Raw genomic sequence first — 16,433 nt, forward strand, 5'->3', positions numbered from 1 at the left:
CTCGCGAAGGAATCGCCTTAAAACTCGTAATGGTTAAATTATTAAAAATGGTGGAGCCGAGGGTACTCGAGTGACTTAAGAGAATCAGTAAGCGCAAAGCAAGCGTTAGAGTCTAAGTTGGTTAAAGTATAGATTTACAAGTGACTTTGGTTTAATTCCAACTTACTTGTTGTTTATAGGTTACCAGACTCGTCCCGAGCCATTTGTAACCCCCAGTCGCTCAGGCAAGTTTTCTACCCGTTATACTGTTGTTGTGATGTATATGTGTATATGCATGATCTTGTGATAAATGCATATTTGTTATTAGCAAATTCTTGCGATATATTGTAGCATGTGATATGGTATATATGCATGCCTGTTTCGTATTCTTGATTTATATATTTGTTGGTTCAAATGCTTATTCGTTACATAATACCTATGCTAGAGATAAGTGGTATTTGCGTATACCCTTAGTATAGGGGATCAAAATGTGAACTTTTTCTAAAACCGGGAGGCGAGACTCCCGAGTATAATATATATTTATATATATATATATTGATATAGTTTTTAAAACTATTAATCGAATAAGGTTTATTCGATAACTTTATTTTATTTAATGAATATTATTACGAATATTCATTCGAGGGCTTATGACTCCTTTATTTTATTTAATGAATATTATTTTGAATATTCATTCGAGGGCTTATGACTTCTTTATTTTATTAAATGAAAATTATTTTGAATATTCATTCGAGGACTTATGACTCCTTTTATTTTATTATTTGAATATTATTTGAATATTCATTCGAGTGCTTATGACTCCTTTATATTATTTATTGAATATTATTTGAATATTCATTCGAGGGCTTATGACTCAGTTTATATTATTTAATGAATATTATTTGAATATTTATTTGAGGATCTATGACTCCGATTATTTGCTGAGATATATTCTTTATTTTATTAAAGAATAAGGTGTCGATAATCAAACTTATCTTTGATTATTCAAATAAAGATAGTACTTTCGTATAAGTATATCTTTGGTTATTTAATACTCATTTGAAGTATAAGTTTTAAAACTTCTACTTCAATTATTTTTATAAAGATTATTTTTTATGGGAATATTATTTAAATAATAATATTCAGATATTTTCTAATATATTGGGACTGATTTATTTCATTAAATCAGCATTACTCCAAACACTCTTTAAAGAGTTTTCGAGTCTTCAAAATGATTTTTAAAAGTTAGAGCGGATCCCAAAACTCATTTTTATATTTAAGATCTTCCTTTTAAAGGGGATTTAAATACTCGTTCAAAATTTGAGGGATCCGGCTCAGTGGTGTATTTTACATTCGCAACGAGGTTGCTGTTTTGAGAAAACATCTTGATTACTTGCCCATCATTCGGGAAGTAAGTTCATCTATTTGAGTCAGCATAAGCAACATGGGCTCAGTGGGCGTCCATGAAAGTGTAAGTGGCTCAGTGGGAGTCCATCAAATGCGTAAGTGGCTGAGTGGCAGTCCAACATAAGGTCCTATTGCGGCCAGGGTGATGACCAGTGGGGAATTCGTCCATCTACTAGTAGAAAATGTTACTTATTGGTATCTTTGCCTGATCAGCAAGATATCAGGTTTATGCCAAGGTTTTCTCCTTTCCAAATTCATTGGATATTGCAACTCTGTTTATAATTTTCATAACAGAGGTTTTCAAGGAGTGTATGAAATATATATATATATGTGTATATATATATATCGGGATTTAATGAAGTATCTCGTAACTTCATTATTTATAATGATATTCAAAGATTGAATCTATTTAAATCTTGTCTTGTAGTCTCATCTATGTGATGAACTTTTGAACTGATTATAACTTGAACGGTGGTAGTTCAAGTAATATTTGGAAAAGATATAAGTATATTGGGGTATCTTGTAACTTCATATTTTCAACTTATATCTAGTTAATGATTATCTTATGCATATCAAAGATTTTCAGAAAAACGTTGAGACAAGGGTAGATATATGAGATCACCTTGCAACGATATTTTTATACAGTTATAAACTGGAACTCTGTGTATATTATGCATGGAAGAGGACTTCCAAGATTTTGAAAAGTATATATGTATATATACTGAATATTTTGCGACTTCATCGCATTAAGATATCAAACTTGGTTCATTTCTTTTGACCAAGACTTTCATGAGTACTATGAGAAGGCTCATATATTGTTAATCATTGTACATATTATTTTGGTGGGCTTGCTGCTCACCCTTGCTTTCTTCTTTCATCACACAACAACAGATAGAAAAGATGAACAGGACCAAGCTCCCGATTCGTAAGCGGTTAGAAAACGTTCTGCAGTCTTCTGAAAGCGTTGATGCCGTCGTAGCTGAGGTAGGAGCTACCAATAGGCTAGGTTTTCAACTATTGATGAACCCGACTTATGTATAATATGAATTGTAATAATGGCAAGGAATATGTAAATTTATTCAGAACCTTTTTAAGGTGTAACGGTTTATAATTGTGGAATATAAGGACTTGTGTTATTTTTGAGTGTTCATCTCTGAGACTATAACGTGTGATGTGACGTTAAGATAATAAGTTCACTAAGATAATAAGAACTCTTGCCAAGTTCCTAGTCGGGATACCTAACGTAGTACTGACAGTTAAAACCCTTATGGGAACCCTTATAAATATCGTGATAGAAGCGTAGTTCGTTATCGTATATGGTAGCGGGACTCCGAACCCTGAGGTTGAGGAGCAACAACGTGATGATGTTTTATTACTTATTGAAGATCAGATTAAGGATCCGATAGAGCGTCCTAACGCGGGATCGGATGATGTTCATGTTGAGGATGTTGTCCTAGAAGGGATAGTTGCTGAGGAGGATCCCATGGAGGATCCTGATAAGAATGAATAAAGGACCACTGATGAATTGATGACCATGGTTAGGTCGACTACCAGAGGTAGAATTGGTCAGTCACTATCGGAGGTTCGTTCAAGTTTGTAAAGATAGTAGCCCCCTTTAACGCGGCTTACTCGTAAGACTGAGAAGTTTGAATGGACAGAGAAATACGAGAACAACTTTCAAGAACTGAAGCAAAGATTGGTGACGACCCCTATGATGGCGTTGCCGGATGGAAAACGAGATTTTGTGATGTGTAGTGACGCTTCGCATAAGGAATTAGGGTGCTTCTTATACAGCACAAGAAGGTAATCGCGTACGCATCAAGACAATTAAGGGAATATAAAATTCGATATCCCCATCCATGAGCTTGGGCTCGTGGCAATAGTTTTGCCCTAAATATTGGAGGCACTACTTGTATGGAGAGAAGTACGAGATTTACACAAGCCATAAGTGCTCTAGTGCATTTTCACGCAGAAAGAGCTCAACATGCGCCAAATGAGGTGGTTAGAGATAATCAAGGATTACGATTATGAGATTCTTTATCATTCGGGGAAAGCCAATGTGATGGCTGATGCCCTTAGTAAAAAGGAGAGACTCAAGATGATAATGTCTTTGAGAGAGTTTATAAGAGATTTTGAGAAAATGGAAATAAAAGTGAAGGTAACCGGAGCCGGTACCGAAAAGTTGTTTGAGATTGCAAGACAGGCCGAATTATTGGAAAAGAACATATTGTGCTAGAAAAAGTGATGAATGAAGGCAGAGAGCCAACAAATAGATATGAGATTAATACCGAGAAAGATGATAAGGGAATAATGAGGTATTCCTATAGAATTTGGGTTCTAAATGTTTAAGAGCTTAAAGATGAGATCCTAGATGAAAGTCATGGTTCAAGGAATAAGATTTAGGGCAAACCCTGAATGTGATAGTCAGGGAGGACGCCATCAAGATAGAAGGAACCCATAACATAATGAAGTGGAAAATGAGGATTTTAACGTATAAGATAACCCCAAGTATGGGAGAAGGATGAAACATTTCATACTGAGAAAATAGAAGTCGAGCAAGATAAGGAGACCCGAGACGGTACTCCTATATGGAAATTCATGGACCTGTCTAAACAGAACTTATACTTTTATTCCCAACCACCACCTTAAGGAAGCAATGCGGTAGGAAATCCTTTCATGACCTTTAAGTCGCTAAGCTCTCAGAGTTCCAAGGAACAGTTTGACCCAGTCGAGGCAAGAGCCTGGCTAAAGGAAATATAGGAATTATTTGAGATTCTAAATGATTGACGAAGCACAAAAGACTGTTTTTGTCACTTACCCCCGTAAGAGAGAGGCCACCCGTTGGTGAAAGGCCAAGAAAGGCACGGAGCCAGAGGTTATAATAAACTGATTAAAGTTCAGACAATTGTTTTCGGGAAAGTACTTCCCAAGGTTATGGAGGTAGTGTAAAAGCTTTAGAGCCAGAACAAAAGCGGACGAGTATGATGAATTATGAATCTAAGTTGTAAAAGTTGTCAAGATTCGTTCTGAGGATACGAATCCAGAATGACGGGATGTTTGAAATCAATGCTTATGTTGTGTTGGTTCATGTAATGGTTGTAATGGAAACGAAAATAAAAGACTGAAAAGGGAAGGAGTATAAAGGGATATAAAGGAAATAGAGTTGAGAAGTGATAAGGGAGTTAGGTATGGGAAACCCTAAGAAACCCTTGCAATAAATATAGAGAAGTGTGTCATCATCAGCGCGATGGTGACTGATCATGAGATAAATTCAAGGTTTGAAGGCGTAAGCGATATGTAAAGTTAATTCCCTTGAAGTTGACAGTATTCGATGAAAATTTGAGATAGATCGATTGATTAATAAGGAAACACGGATGGACTGAGGAGACAAGAAAGTAAGAAATTAGGAAAATTGGATGAAGGAAGTGACCTTCAAGAATGTGAAGTGTAAGACCGGGGGCATGATACCCAGAAAGGGAGACGCCAGGTATGAAAGATATCCCAACATTGAGATGACTGTTGAGATAAATAAAAGAGGTAAATGAGTAGTTAGAACTAAAAGGTTCACGTTGAACACGACAAACATCTTCTAGAACATCCCTGTTATCAATACTGAATCAGGTTAAAAAAGCGGATAACCGTTCTTATCTTTTGGAGGCCATATTGATTGACCTCATTTTGAATACAGATGTTATTGTGAAATTAGGCATATACTATCGAGGTGGGAATGATTGAATAAGATACCCTTATCAGGGATATATGACTTGATTTATCCATGGAAGGATGCATATACCTTTTAAAGGTGGAATTAAGGATAGAACATCGGTAACTTAAAATGAATCCTCGGGGAATGCATAAAGGTTGGAATTTCACCCTTAATAGGGATAGTGTGAGTTTTGACAGTATGAATTGGAAAGGATTAAGGTAATAACAACCTTTAAGAATCAGTGGAGAAATTTTTCAGAAGTGTATAGACAATGATTCTGGTATTAATAAATGGTATCTTGATATGCCCTGTATCTAGGGAATACAGGAGGAACGATTCGAGGATAACCTTAGAGGTTTTACAAGGAGAAAGGTAATATTCAAAATTCTCAAGAATAAAAATGTTGATAAAGGAAATATGACGTAATTATAATGATGCCAAGTGGGGCACGTGTTAAACCACGAGAAAGTATGGATCGAACCAGTAAAGGTCGAAATTGTTCAGGGCAATTAGGGCCTAGGATAAAAGATGTTCTAAGTATGATTGAGAGTCATTCGTGACAGTGATTAACCTCTAAAGACTGAGGGAATAACTTATGGAAAAATGGTGATATTTTTTTTTACTCATCAGATTTTAAGGAAAACATCTTCACACAAGCAGTGATTGGAAATGAGGTAGAAAATTTAGTGAATGTGGTTAAAATGACATTGATTGTAAGGAAATATTACTATCAAGAAAGGCCAAAGAGGTGGTCGACACTTTAAGTGTAAGAGGACAATTATAGGCGCTCGTGCCAGAGGAATATAGTGATAATGGTTAAGGCTGTGAAGGTTGTATTATGGTGTGGAAGATTGACATTCCTTCTGATGATTGTACGATACTCAACCGTGATAGTAGTTGGGTAAAGATTAATTTTTGTAATCACCGTGAGCGGGCTATCTATCTTAGAGGGTCATATCTTAAGATAAGCCAGGACCATGTTACGAAAGGACTAAATGAACCTTTGAGCTTCATGTCTCCTAATAAAGACATATGGTTAATAATGGTATTAACCTGCTATCGTTGCTTTCATTGAAACTCTTCTGCAATTTTATCTGCTTCATGTCATGTGTACGTCAGATTTAGGAGTGTTCTTCATGAATCATGAACGGTGATCATGTTACCTCCTTAGAAGAATTCGATACGAGATGTATGGACTCCGTATGGTTAGCTATTAAGACTTCATGGAAAATGAATGACTACAGTAGGTCAACGATGGACCCTAGTAGTGCAGGAATGATTCTGCGGGTAATGAGCCAATTAATTACAACCGTAAGAGTTGTATTGGAATGGATGTTGAGATTAAGTACCACTAATCGGGTTGTGGTGATGTATAAGTTAGCATTGATAGACTAATTAAGTCGATTATCTACCTATTGAATACTTATTCCTTCTTATCAATAGAGAGTCGTATCACTATACGAGGAAGGTTGCAGTGCAAGCATAGAATTTTAGTAACGGTGATATCTAGAATGAAAACCCAGATTCGATTTTCGATGTCGAGGGAGTTTCAAAGGTGATTGTGTATAAGCTCGAGCAAGAGCATGGGTCCATAGAATGATGGATGGAATAGTAAATATTTAAGCATGTAAAATGCGATGCTATAATACTTGATGTTGATATAAATACACATATATTTTGTTCTCCTATATCAAACCTCTATAGTTCAGAGGTAGGTTCCAAGCCAGATATTTGGTGGCAGTATATTTTTTTTCACATATACAATTCTCTTCAATTCGTTCTTTTCTCTTCTTTTCATTTCATATAAGCTGAGAAGAACAACCCTTCCAGAAGGGGAGGTATTGCCGAATGACTATCTATCTGTGTGATAGAAGCCGAGTAGGATACCATATATTGTTTAATTCCTTGTCAAGTACTAAAGGCTGGCCACCTTCTGTACTAACTATGCAATATAACAAGTGTTCATGATCATAGTGATCTCTCAATAAATTCTTTTACTTCTATATGAAGGACTAAGCTTTCGAAGATAGAAGCAGCTGAAAAAGGAGTAGTAAAGTTGTGGTGGTATGCGGAATGGAAACACATTCGTGATACTAAGGTTGACGAGGTTATTAAAAGGTTATAGAACGCTAACGAGCAAAAGTATAACCAGTATAATATTAGGAACAGATGGTAGTAGCGATTACGAACTGGAAAAGAATGGGTAATGAGAGGCAAAAGCTCTAATGTTAAAAGCTATAATGAGAGTCTGTGCAATAGACTTGAAAGAAATTGGAATGATCACTTAACACGGATTGAGTTTTCTTACGATAATAGATCTTATGTCATTATCGAGTTGTCGCCTTATGAGATCCTTGAGGGAAGACAATGTCGATCTCCCTTATGTTAGGATAAAGTTGTAGAGCGCAAGATGCTCGGACCCGCAGTAGTCCAAAGGACTAAGGATATAATAGATCTAATCAGAGGACGGCTGGTAGTAACCCAAGATGGACATAAGAAGTATGTTGATTTGACACGAGAGGACAAAGAATAGGAAGTAGGGGACCTAGTGTTGTTAAAGGTATCCCCTTGGAAACCCTTGGAAAGGATTGATGAGATTCGGAAAGAAAGGAAAGCTAAGTCCACAATTTGTCGGACCCTTGGATATATTAAGAAGTATTGGGAAGTTAGCATATGAGCTAGCCTTACCCCAGAACATGTAGCAAGTCATAACGTGTTTCACGTATCAATGTTAAGGAAGTGTAATTCGGATGCCAGATAAATAGGGGCATATGAGCGCATATACATGCAACCAGACATAACCTATATGGAGCAACCAGGAAGGGTTATAGATTGAAAAAGGAACAATTGCTTAGGAAAAGGGTTATCAAACTAGTCAGAGTTTGATGGTAGAACCACAATGTGGGAAAATTTACTCGAGAGTTAGAAAGTGCAATGCTAAGAGAGTATCCCTATTCATTTTCTATTTGATTCCGGGACGGAATCCTTTTAAGATGGGAGACTGTAATAACCCCAATTTTTGGAAATTTTTGAAACCCTTATGAATAGTGTTTTTGCTGAATGAGAAAACTTTTCATGCCACACTATGTAGGGGTTCTGTTATGGATATTCTAAGATTTTATTAGTACTCTATATGGTATATAAGTGTATGTAAAGATCATCAGAATCCAATTCCGAACACTTTGATTTTTCCCGAAAATCTACCAGATACAGAAAGAATTGAGTATAAGGTAACAGAATAAAAAGGATTTAAATTCAAGGATTATAAGAGAGGATCATGAAAGGAATATAAAATATTGAGAAAGGTTAAAGAAACCTAAGTAATAAGATCCCGGGTATGATCCCTCAAACGATAAACGAAAACGAAAGTTAAGCGAACCGGATAACAGATCAGCGGTCATTAGGCAAGCAATTAGGAGTTAATCAAGGAGGTTAGGGATGATGATGTCATCAAACCAACAAGGTGTGGACAAGTGGAAGCATTATGACATGTGCAAGATGACATAAGCATGACAAGGTGTTTTGTTTTGTTGGTTGATTTTGGGCCATGTAAAATTTACCATGGTAAAAAGCTAAAACATTTTCCAAGGCCAAAAAGAAGAAGCAACCAAGCAAATATCATAAAACACAAAAATTAGAAGTTGACTTTCCCATTTCAAGAAGAAAGCTCTCGGCTAAAACAAACCCAGCAACTTCAAACTGCCATATCTCCTTCAATACTCACTAAAATGTTGTGTTCTATAGCTCGTTGGAAAGGTATTGAGATGTCCTACAACTCTTGTTCACAAGTATCTTCCAAATAAGCATGGTAAGACCCTCATTTTTACAGTTCTTTAAATCGGACTTTTAGAAACTTCAAAGCCTAACTTTGTGTTCTTGATTTCTTTGGAAAGATCAAGCTTGTAGGAGGCTCCCTAAGGCTTCCTAGCAACTTAACACCTCCCAAGGAAGGTATAAATCTTCACACCCTTTAGTAATAAGTTTGAATGTTGAAGTTTGGAGATGGTTTGGATGGATGAGTAGTAATTTGAATGATAAGCATGATTCGAGCTTAATTGTTAAGTAGTTTAGTTGAATTTGGAGATGTTATAATATATGATTGGATTGAGATCCTTGAGCTTATTATGACTGAACTCAGTAGCATTGATGTGTATCTTGAGTTGTTGTTGATTGGTAGTTGGATTGATATGATTTGGAATGGTAAAAATTTGGGAAATTGCGTAAACATAGCCGTCGTAATGTCCAATTTACTTTAGACTGCTTTTGTTCATAACATTAGGAACCGAGAACTCCCTGCTAGATTTTGACGATTGCCATGTTTAGATAGTTCATATTACGAGCTTCATTTTGATATGTAGTTCGTTTGATTCCGATGTACGGTTTAGGAGAAACGACTGTTTTAAGTAACGGCGTTTCGCGACCGAACCATTACCCCTCGCCTTACTTTGAAACCTTGGTTAAGGATCTTAAAGGGTTAATTAGTGTATGAAACAATTATGTTAAGTGTGTTAGGCAGTTAGTAAGACACTCGCGAAGGAATCGCCTTAAAACTCGTAATAGTTAAATTATTAAAAATGGTGGAGCCGAGGGTACTCGAGTGACTTAAGAGAATCAGTAAGCGCAAAGCAAGCGTAAGAGTCTAAGTTGGTTAAAGTATAGATTTACAAGTGACTTTGGTTTAATTCCCACTTACTTGTTGTTTATAGGTTACCAGACTCGTCCCGAGCCATTTGTAACCCCCAGTCGCTCAGGCAAGTTTTCTACCCGTTATACTGTTGTTGTGATGTATATGTGTATATGCATGATCTTGTGATAAATGCATATTTGTTATTAGCAAATTCTTGCGATATATTGTAGCATGTGATATGGTATATATGCATGCCTGTTTCGTATTCTTGATTTATATATTTGTTGGTTCAAATGCTTATTCGTTGCATAATACCTATGCTAGAGATAAGCGGTATTTGCGTATACCCTTGGTATAGGGGATCAAAATGTGAACTTTTTCTAAAACCGGGAGGCGAGACTCCCGAGTATAATATATATTTATATATATATATATTGATATAGTTTTTAAAACTATTAATCGAATAAGGTTTATTCGATAACTTTATTTTATTTAATGAATATTATTACGAATATTCATTCGAGGGCTTATGACTCCTTTATTTTATTTAATGAATATTATTTTGAATATTCATTCGAGGGCTTATGACTTATTTATTTTATTAAATTAATATTATTTTAAATATTTATTCGAGGACTTATGACTCCTTTTATTTTATTATTTGAATATTCATTCGAGTGCTTATGACTCCTTTATATTATTTATTGAATATTATTTGAATATTCATTCGAGGGCTTATGACTCAGTTTATATTATTTAATGAATATTATTTGAATATTCATTTGAGGATCTATGACTTCGATTATTTGCTGAGATAAATTCTTTATTTTATTAAAGAATAAGGTGTCGATAATCAAACTTATCTTTGATTATTCAAATAAAGATAGTACTTTCATATAAGTATATCTTTGGTTATTTAATACTCATTTCAAGTATAAGTTTTAAAACTTCTACTTCAATTATTTTTATAAAGATTATTCTTTATGGGAATATTATTTAAATAATAATATTCAGATATTTTCTAATATATTGGGACTGATTTATTTCATTAAATCAGCATTACTCCAAACACTCTTTAAAGAGTTTTCGAGTCTTCAAAATGATTTTTAAAAGTTAGAGCGGATCCCAAAACTCATTTTTATATTTAAGATCTTCCTTTTAAAGGGGATTTAAATACTCGTTCAAAACTTGAGGGATCCGGCTTAGTGGTGTATTTTACATTTGCAACGAGGTTGCTGTTTTGAGAAAACATCTTGATTACTTGCCCATCGTTCGGGAAGTAAGTTCATCTATTTGAGTCGGCATAAGCAACATGGGCTCAGTGGGCGTCCATGAAAGTGTAAGTGGATCAGTGGGTCCATCAAATGCGTAAGTGGCTGAGTGGTAGTCCAGCATAAGGTCCTATTGCGGCCAGGGTGATGACCAGTGGGGAATTCGTCCATCTACTAGTAGAAAAGGTTACTTATTGGTATCTTTGCCTGATCAGCAAGATATCAGGTTTATGCCAAGGTTTTCTCCTTTCCAAATTCATTGGATATTGCAACTCTGTTTATAATTTTCATAACAGAGGTTTTCAAGGAGTGTATGAAATGTATATATATGTGTATATATATATCGGGATTTAATGAAGTATCTCGTAACTTCATTATTTAAAATGATATTCAAAGATTGAATCTATTTAAATCTTGTCTTGTAGTCTCATCTATGTGATGAACTTTTGAACTGATTATAACTTGAACGGTGGTAGTTCAAGTAATATTTGGAAAAGATATAAGTATATTGGGGTATCTTGTAACTTCATATTTTCAACTTATATCTAGTTAATGATTATCTTATGCATATCAAAGATTTTCAGAAAAACGTTGAGACAAGGGTAGATATATGAGATCACCTTGCAACGATATTTTTATACAGTTATAAACTGGAACTCTGTGTATATTATGCATGGAAGAGGACTTCCAAGATTTTGAAAAGTATATATGTATATATACGGAATATTTTGCGACTTCATCGCATTAAGATATCAAACTTGGTTCATTTCTTTTGACCAAGACTTTCATGAGTACTATGAGAAGGCTCATATATTGTTAATCATTATACATATTATTTTGGTGGGCTTGTTGCTCACCCTTGCTTTCTTCTTTCATCACACAACAACAGATAGAAAAGATGAACAGGACCAAGCTCCCGATTCGCAAGCGGTTAGAAAACATTCCGCAGTCTTCTGAAAGCGTTGATGCCACCGTAGCTGAGGTAGGAGCTACCAATAGGCTAGGTTTTCAACTATTGATGAACCAGACTTATGTATAATATGAATTGTAATAATGGCAAGGAATATGTAAATTTATTCAGAACCTTTTTAAGGTGTAACGCTTTATAATTGTGGAATATAAGGACTTGTGTTATTTTTGAGTGTTCATCTCTGAGACTATAACGTGTGGTGTGTGTGTTTATTGTGGGGTCACAGTACAGAGTAGTTGATTATTTCTTAAGATTGGGTGTTATTAAGGGAAATGGAACTCGTGACAACCCGGATCCCCGACCCCGGATTTGGGGGTGTTACAAAAAGGAAAGCAAGAAAAGGAAAATTGAAGGAAGTGAGGGGCAGTCACAAACAGGGAAGTTTCCAAATTTTAAGAAGGGCAAGTTTCAGCCAGGGAGAAATTTTAATTTCAGGAAACAAAATGCAGGAGACGGAGGCCAGGGCAACCGTCCAGCTAATGGGAATCAGCCGAATCAGTTGAGATTAACTTTTCCAGATTGTCAAGTTTGTGGAAAGAAGCATGGAGGAGTTTGTAACAAGTTGAATGTGGTATGTTTTAAATGCAACCAGAAAGGGTACTATTCAAGGGAGTGCCGAAATCAGCCAGCAAATAAATATCAGCCTATCCGGAATCCAGCAGTGAAGGTTCCAGTCATTGGATTTACATCCTTTAAATGTGGGAAGCCAGGACATATGGCCAGGGATTGCAAGACACCAGCCCCAGTTAGTAATGCATTGAGAATTATGGGATCTACCCCAACAGTGAATGAGACTCCAAGGGCTAGAGTTTTTGACATGTCGGTGAAGGATACGATCCAGGATACGGATGTCGTGGCAGGTACGCTTAATGTGAATTCTTTATGTGCCAAAGTGTTAATAGACTCGGGAGCAACTCGATCGTTTGTTTCACAAGATTTTGTTAGTAAATTAAACTGTCCAGTTGAGTGCTTAAATGAAATAATGACTGTGGAATTAGCAAATCAAGAACGTGTAACTGTGAACCAAGTTTGTGGAAATTGTAAGATTGAGATTTCTGGTAGTAAGTTTTGTGTAGATTTGATACCATTTAAGTTAGGAGAATTTGATGTGATATTAGGGATGGATTGGTTATCTAAGCATGATGCTCAGATAGATTGTCGAAATAAGAAAGTAATGGTGAAAACGCCAGACGAAAGAATAGTAACGTTCAAAGGTCAGAAACAAGTAAAGAAGTTCTTAATGATGATTCAAGCCAAGAAGTTACTACGACAAGGATGTGAGCATTTTGTAGCATATGTGATCGATAGAAGTCAGGAGCCAGCAAAACTTGAAGATATTCTAGTAGTGAATGAATTTTCAGACGTATTTCCCGACGAGTTACCAGGACTTCCTCCAGATAGAGAAATTGAATTTGCGATCGACTTAGCACCTGGAACAGAACCAGTGTCCAAGGCCCCGTACAGAATGGCGCCTGTTGAGATGAAAGAGCTAGCAAAGCAATTGCAGGAATTGTTAGAGAAAGGAGTAATTAGACCCAGCGTATCCCCGTGGGGAGCCCCAGTATTATTTGTCAAGAAGAAAGATGGAAGCATGATACTGTGCATCGACTATAGGGAGCTCAACAAGCTGACAATCAAGAACAAGTATCCGTTACCCAGAATCGATGATCTATTTGACCAATTGAAGGGAGCCAAGTACTTCTCCAAGATTGATTTAAGATCGGGATATCATCAACTAAAGATCAAGCCAGAAGATATACCAAAGACAGCTTTTAGAACAAGGTATGGGCATTATGAATTTCTAGTGATGTCTTTTGGATTGACCAACGCCCCAGCAACGTTTATGGACCTGATGAACAAAATTTTCAAAGAGTATTTAGATAAGTTTGTTATTGTGTTTATAGACGATATTTTAATCTATTCCAAGACGAAAGAGGATCATGCGAAACATGTGAGAACGGCTTTGGAGATTTTAAGGAAAAAGAAGTTATATGCTAAATTCTCGAAGTGTGAGTTTTGGCTACAAGAAGTTCAGTTCTTAGGACACATAGTCAGTAACGAAGGGATCAAAGTGGACCCGACAAAGATCGAGGCAATTACGAATTGGGAGAGACCGAGAACACCCACTGAGGTAAGAAGTTTCTTGCGATTGGCAGGATATTATCGACGATTCGTTCAGAATTTCTCAAGGATTGCCACACCATTAACAAAGCTTACACGAAAGAATGAAAAGTTTATATGGAACGACAAGTGCGAAGAAAGTTTTCAGGAGTTGAAGCAAAGATTAATTACGGCACCTGTTTTGTCACTTCCAGACGATCAAGGAAATTTCGTAATTTATAGCGATGCTTCTCATAAAGGATTAGGATGTTTTCTTATGCAGCACGACAAGGTGATTGCTTATGTGTCAAGGCAATTGAAACCACACGAACAAAAGTATCCTACTCATGACTTGGAGCTAGCAGCTATAGTTTTTGCTTTGAAGATTTGGAGACATTATTTGTATGGAGAAAAGTGCGAGATTTTCACGGATCACAAAAGCTTAAAGTACATATTCACACAAAAGGAACTTAATATGAGGCAAATGAGATGGTTAGAGTTGATCAAAGACTATGATTGTTCGATTAATTATCATCCCGGTAAGGCGAACGTTGTAGCAGACGCGTTAAGTCGGAAAGAAAAGTTAAATGAGTTATCAGTGCCTGAAGATATATATAAGGAATTTCAGAAATTGGAATTGGAAATTAAAGTTTGCAAACCTGAGGAAGCGAAAATGTACAGTATGACTTTCCAGCCGGAGTTGTTGGAGAAAATAAAGAAATGTCAGGAAAATGTAATGGATCAAGATATAAATCGTTAGGTAGGTGAAGAATTATGCACGCAGAAGGATGATCAAGGCATTTTGAGATTTTCGTCTAGAATTTGGATTCCACTGGTGACGGAGTTAAAGAATGAAATTTTACAAGAAGCACATAGTTCAAGATATTCCATCCATCCAGGGAGTACCAAAATGTACAGAGATTTAAAGAAGAATTATTGGTGGCCAAATATTAAGAGGGAAATTGCGGAATGGGTTAGCAAATGCTATACCTGTCAGAAAGTTAAAGCAGAGCATCAGAGACCAAGCGGATTGCTACAGCCATTGGAAATTCCAGAGTGGAAATGGGAACATATTACCATGGATTTCATAGTCGGATTACCAAGGACAAGGGCTAATCATGATGCCATTTGGGTTATAGTGGATAGACTTACCAAGTTAGCTCATTTTCTGCCTATAAATGAAAGATTTTCGCTCGACAAGTTAGTCCATATGTACTTGAAAGAAATTGTAGTTCGTCATGGAGTTCCAGTGTCTATCATATCTGATCGAGATCCAAGGTTTAATTCAAGATTCTGGAAGAGTTTTCAAGAATGTTTGGGAACAAGACTGAATATGAGTACAGCTTATCACCCCCAAACGGATGGCCAAAGTGAAAGAACAATCCAGACAATCGAGGATATGTTACGTGTTTGTGCGATTGATTTCAAAGGAAGTTGGGACGAACATTTACCACTGGTAGAGTTTGCTTACAACAACAGTTATCATGCCAGCATTGGAATGCCACCCTATGAAGCCCTTTATGGACGCAAATGTAGATCTCCAATATATTGGGACGAAGTAGGAGAATGCAAGATACTTGGACCTAAACCGGTACAGCAGAAAAAGGAAGTTGTTGAACTTATCCAGAAAAGATTAACAGCCGCTCAAGATCGTGAGAGGAAATATGCAGACCAGTCAAGGAAAGACATGGAATTTGAAGAAGGAAGCTTGGTATTACTGAAAGTATCACCATGGAAAGGACTAACGAGGTTTTGAAAGAAAGGGAAGCTAAGCCCAAGATATGTCGGACCTTTTGAGATCCTAAAGCGCGTTGGCAAAGTAGCTTACGAATTGGCGTTACCTCCGCACATGGAGCACATTCACAATGTTTTTCATGTATCGATGCTCAAGAAATATAATCCAGACTCCAGGCATGTAATAGAATATGAGCCAATAGAACTTCAGGCAGATTTATCATATGTAGAGAGTCCGATAGAGATTCTAGAGGCAAGAGAGAAAGTATTGAGAAATAAAGTGGTAAAGTTAATAAGAGTATTGTGGAGAAACCCAAAGGTTGAAGAGTCAACCTGGGAGTTAGAAAGTGATATGAGAGAAAAGTACCCTCATTTATTTTCTTAGGAGATTCTGAGGACAGAATCCTTTTAAGGGGGGAAGGATATAATATCCGGGATATATCGTGTAATTATTTTTGATATTAAATAATTATTATGTGTGCTCAGTATCTATTCTGTGAGTCAATTGTTAAGTGTTATCTGTACTTGAATATTCAAAAATAATATTAATTGAGTATTTTAATTTTTATATGTCCAAAATAAAATATAGATAATTGTCATATCTTCCTAATTATTTTTATGTTCATTTATGGATTTATA

This window comes from Apium graveolens, chromosome 9, assembly GCF_009905375.1.
Source record: "Apium graveolens cultivar Ventura chromosome 9, ASM990537v1, whole genome shotgun sequence".
In the NCBI taxonomy this organism is placed as follows: domain Eukaryota; kingdom Viridiplantae; phylum Streptophyta; class Magnoliopsida; order Apiales; family Apiaceae; genus Apium; species Apium graveolens.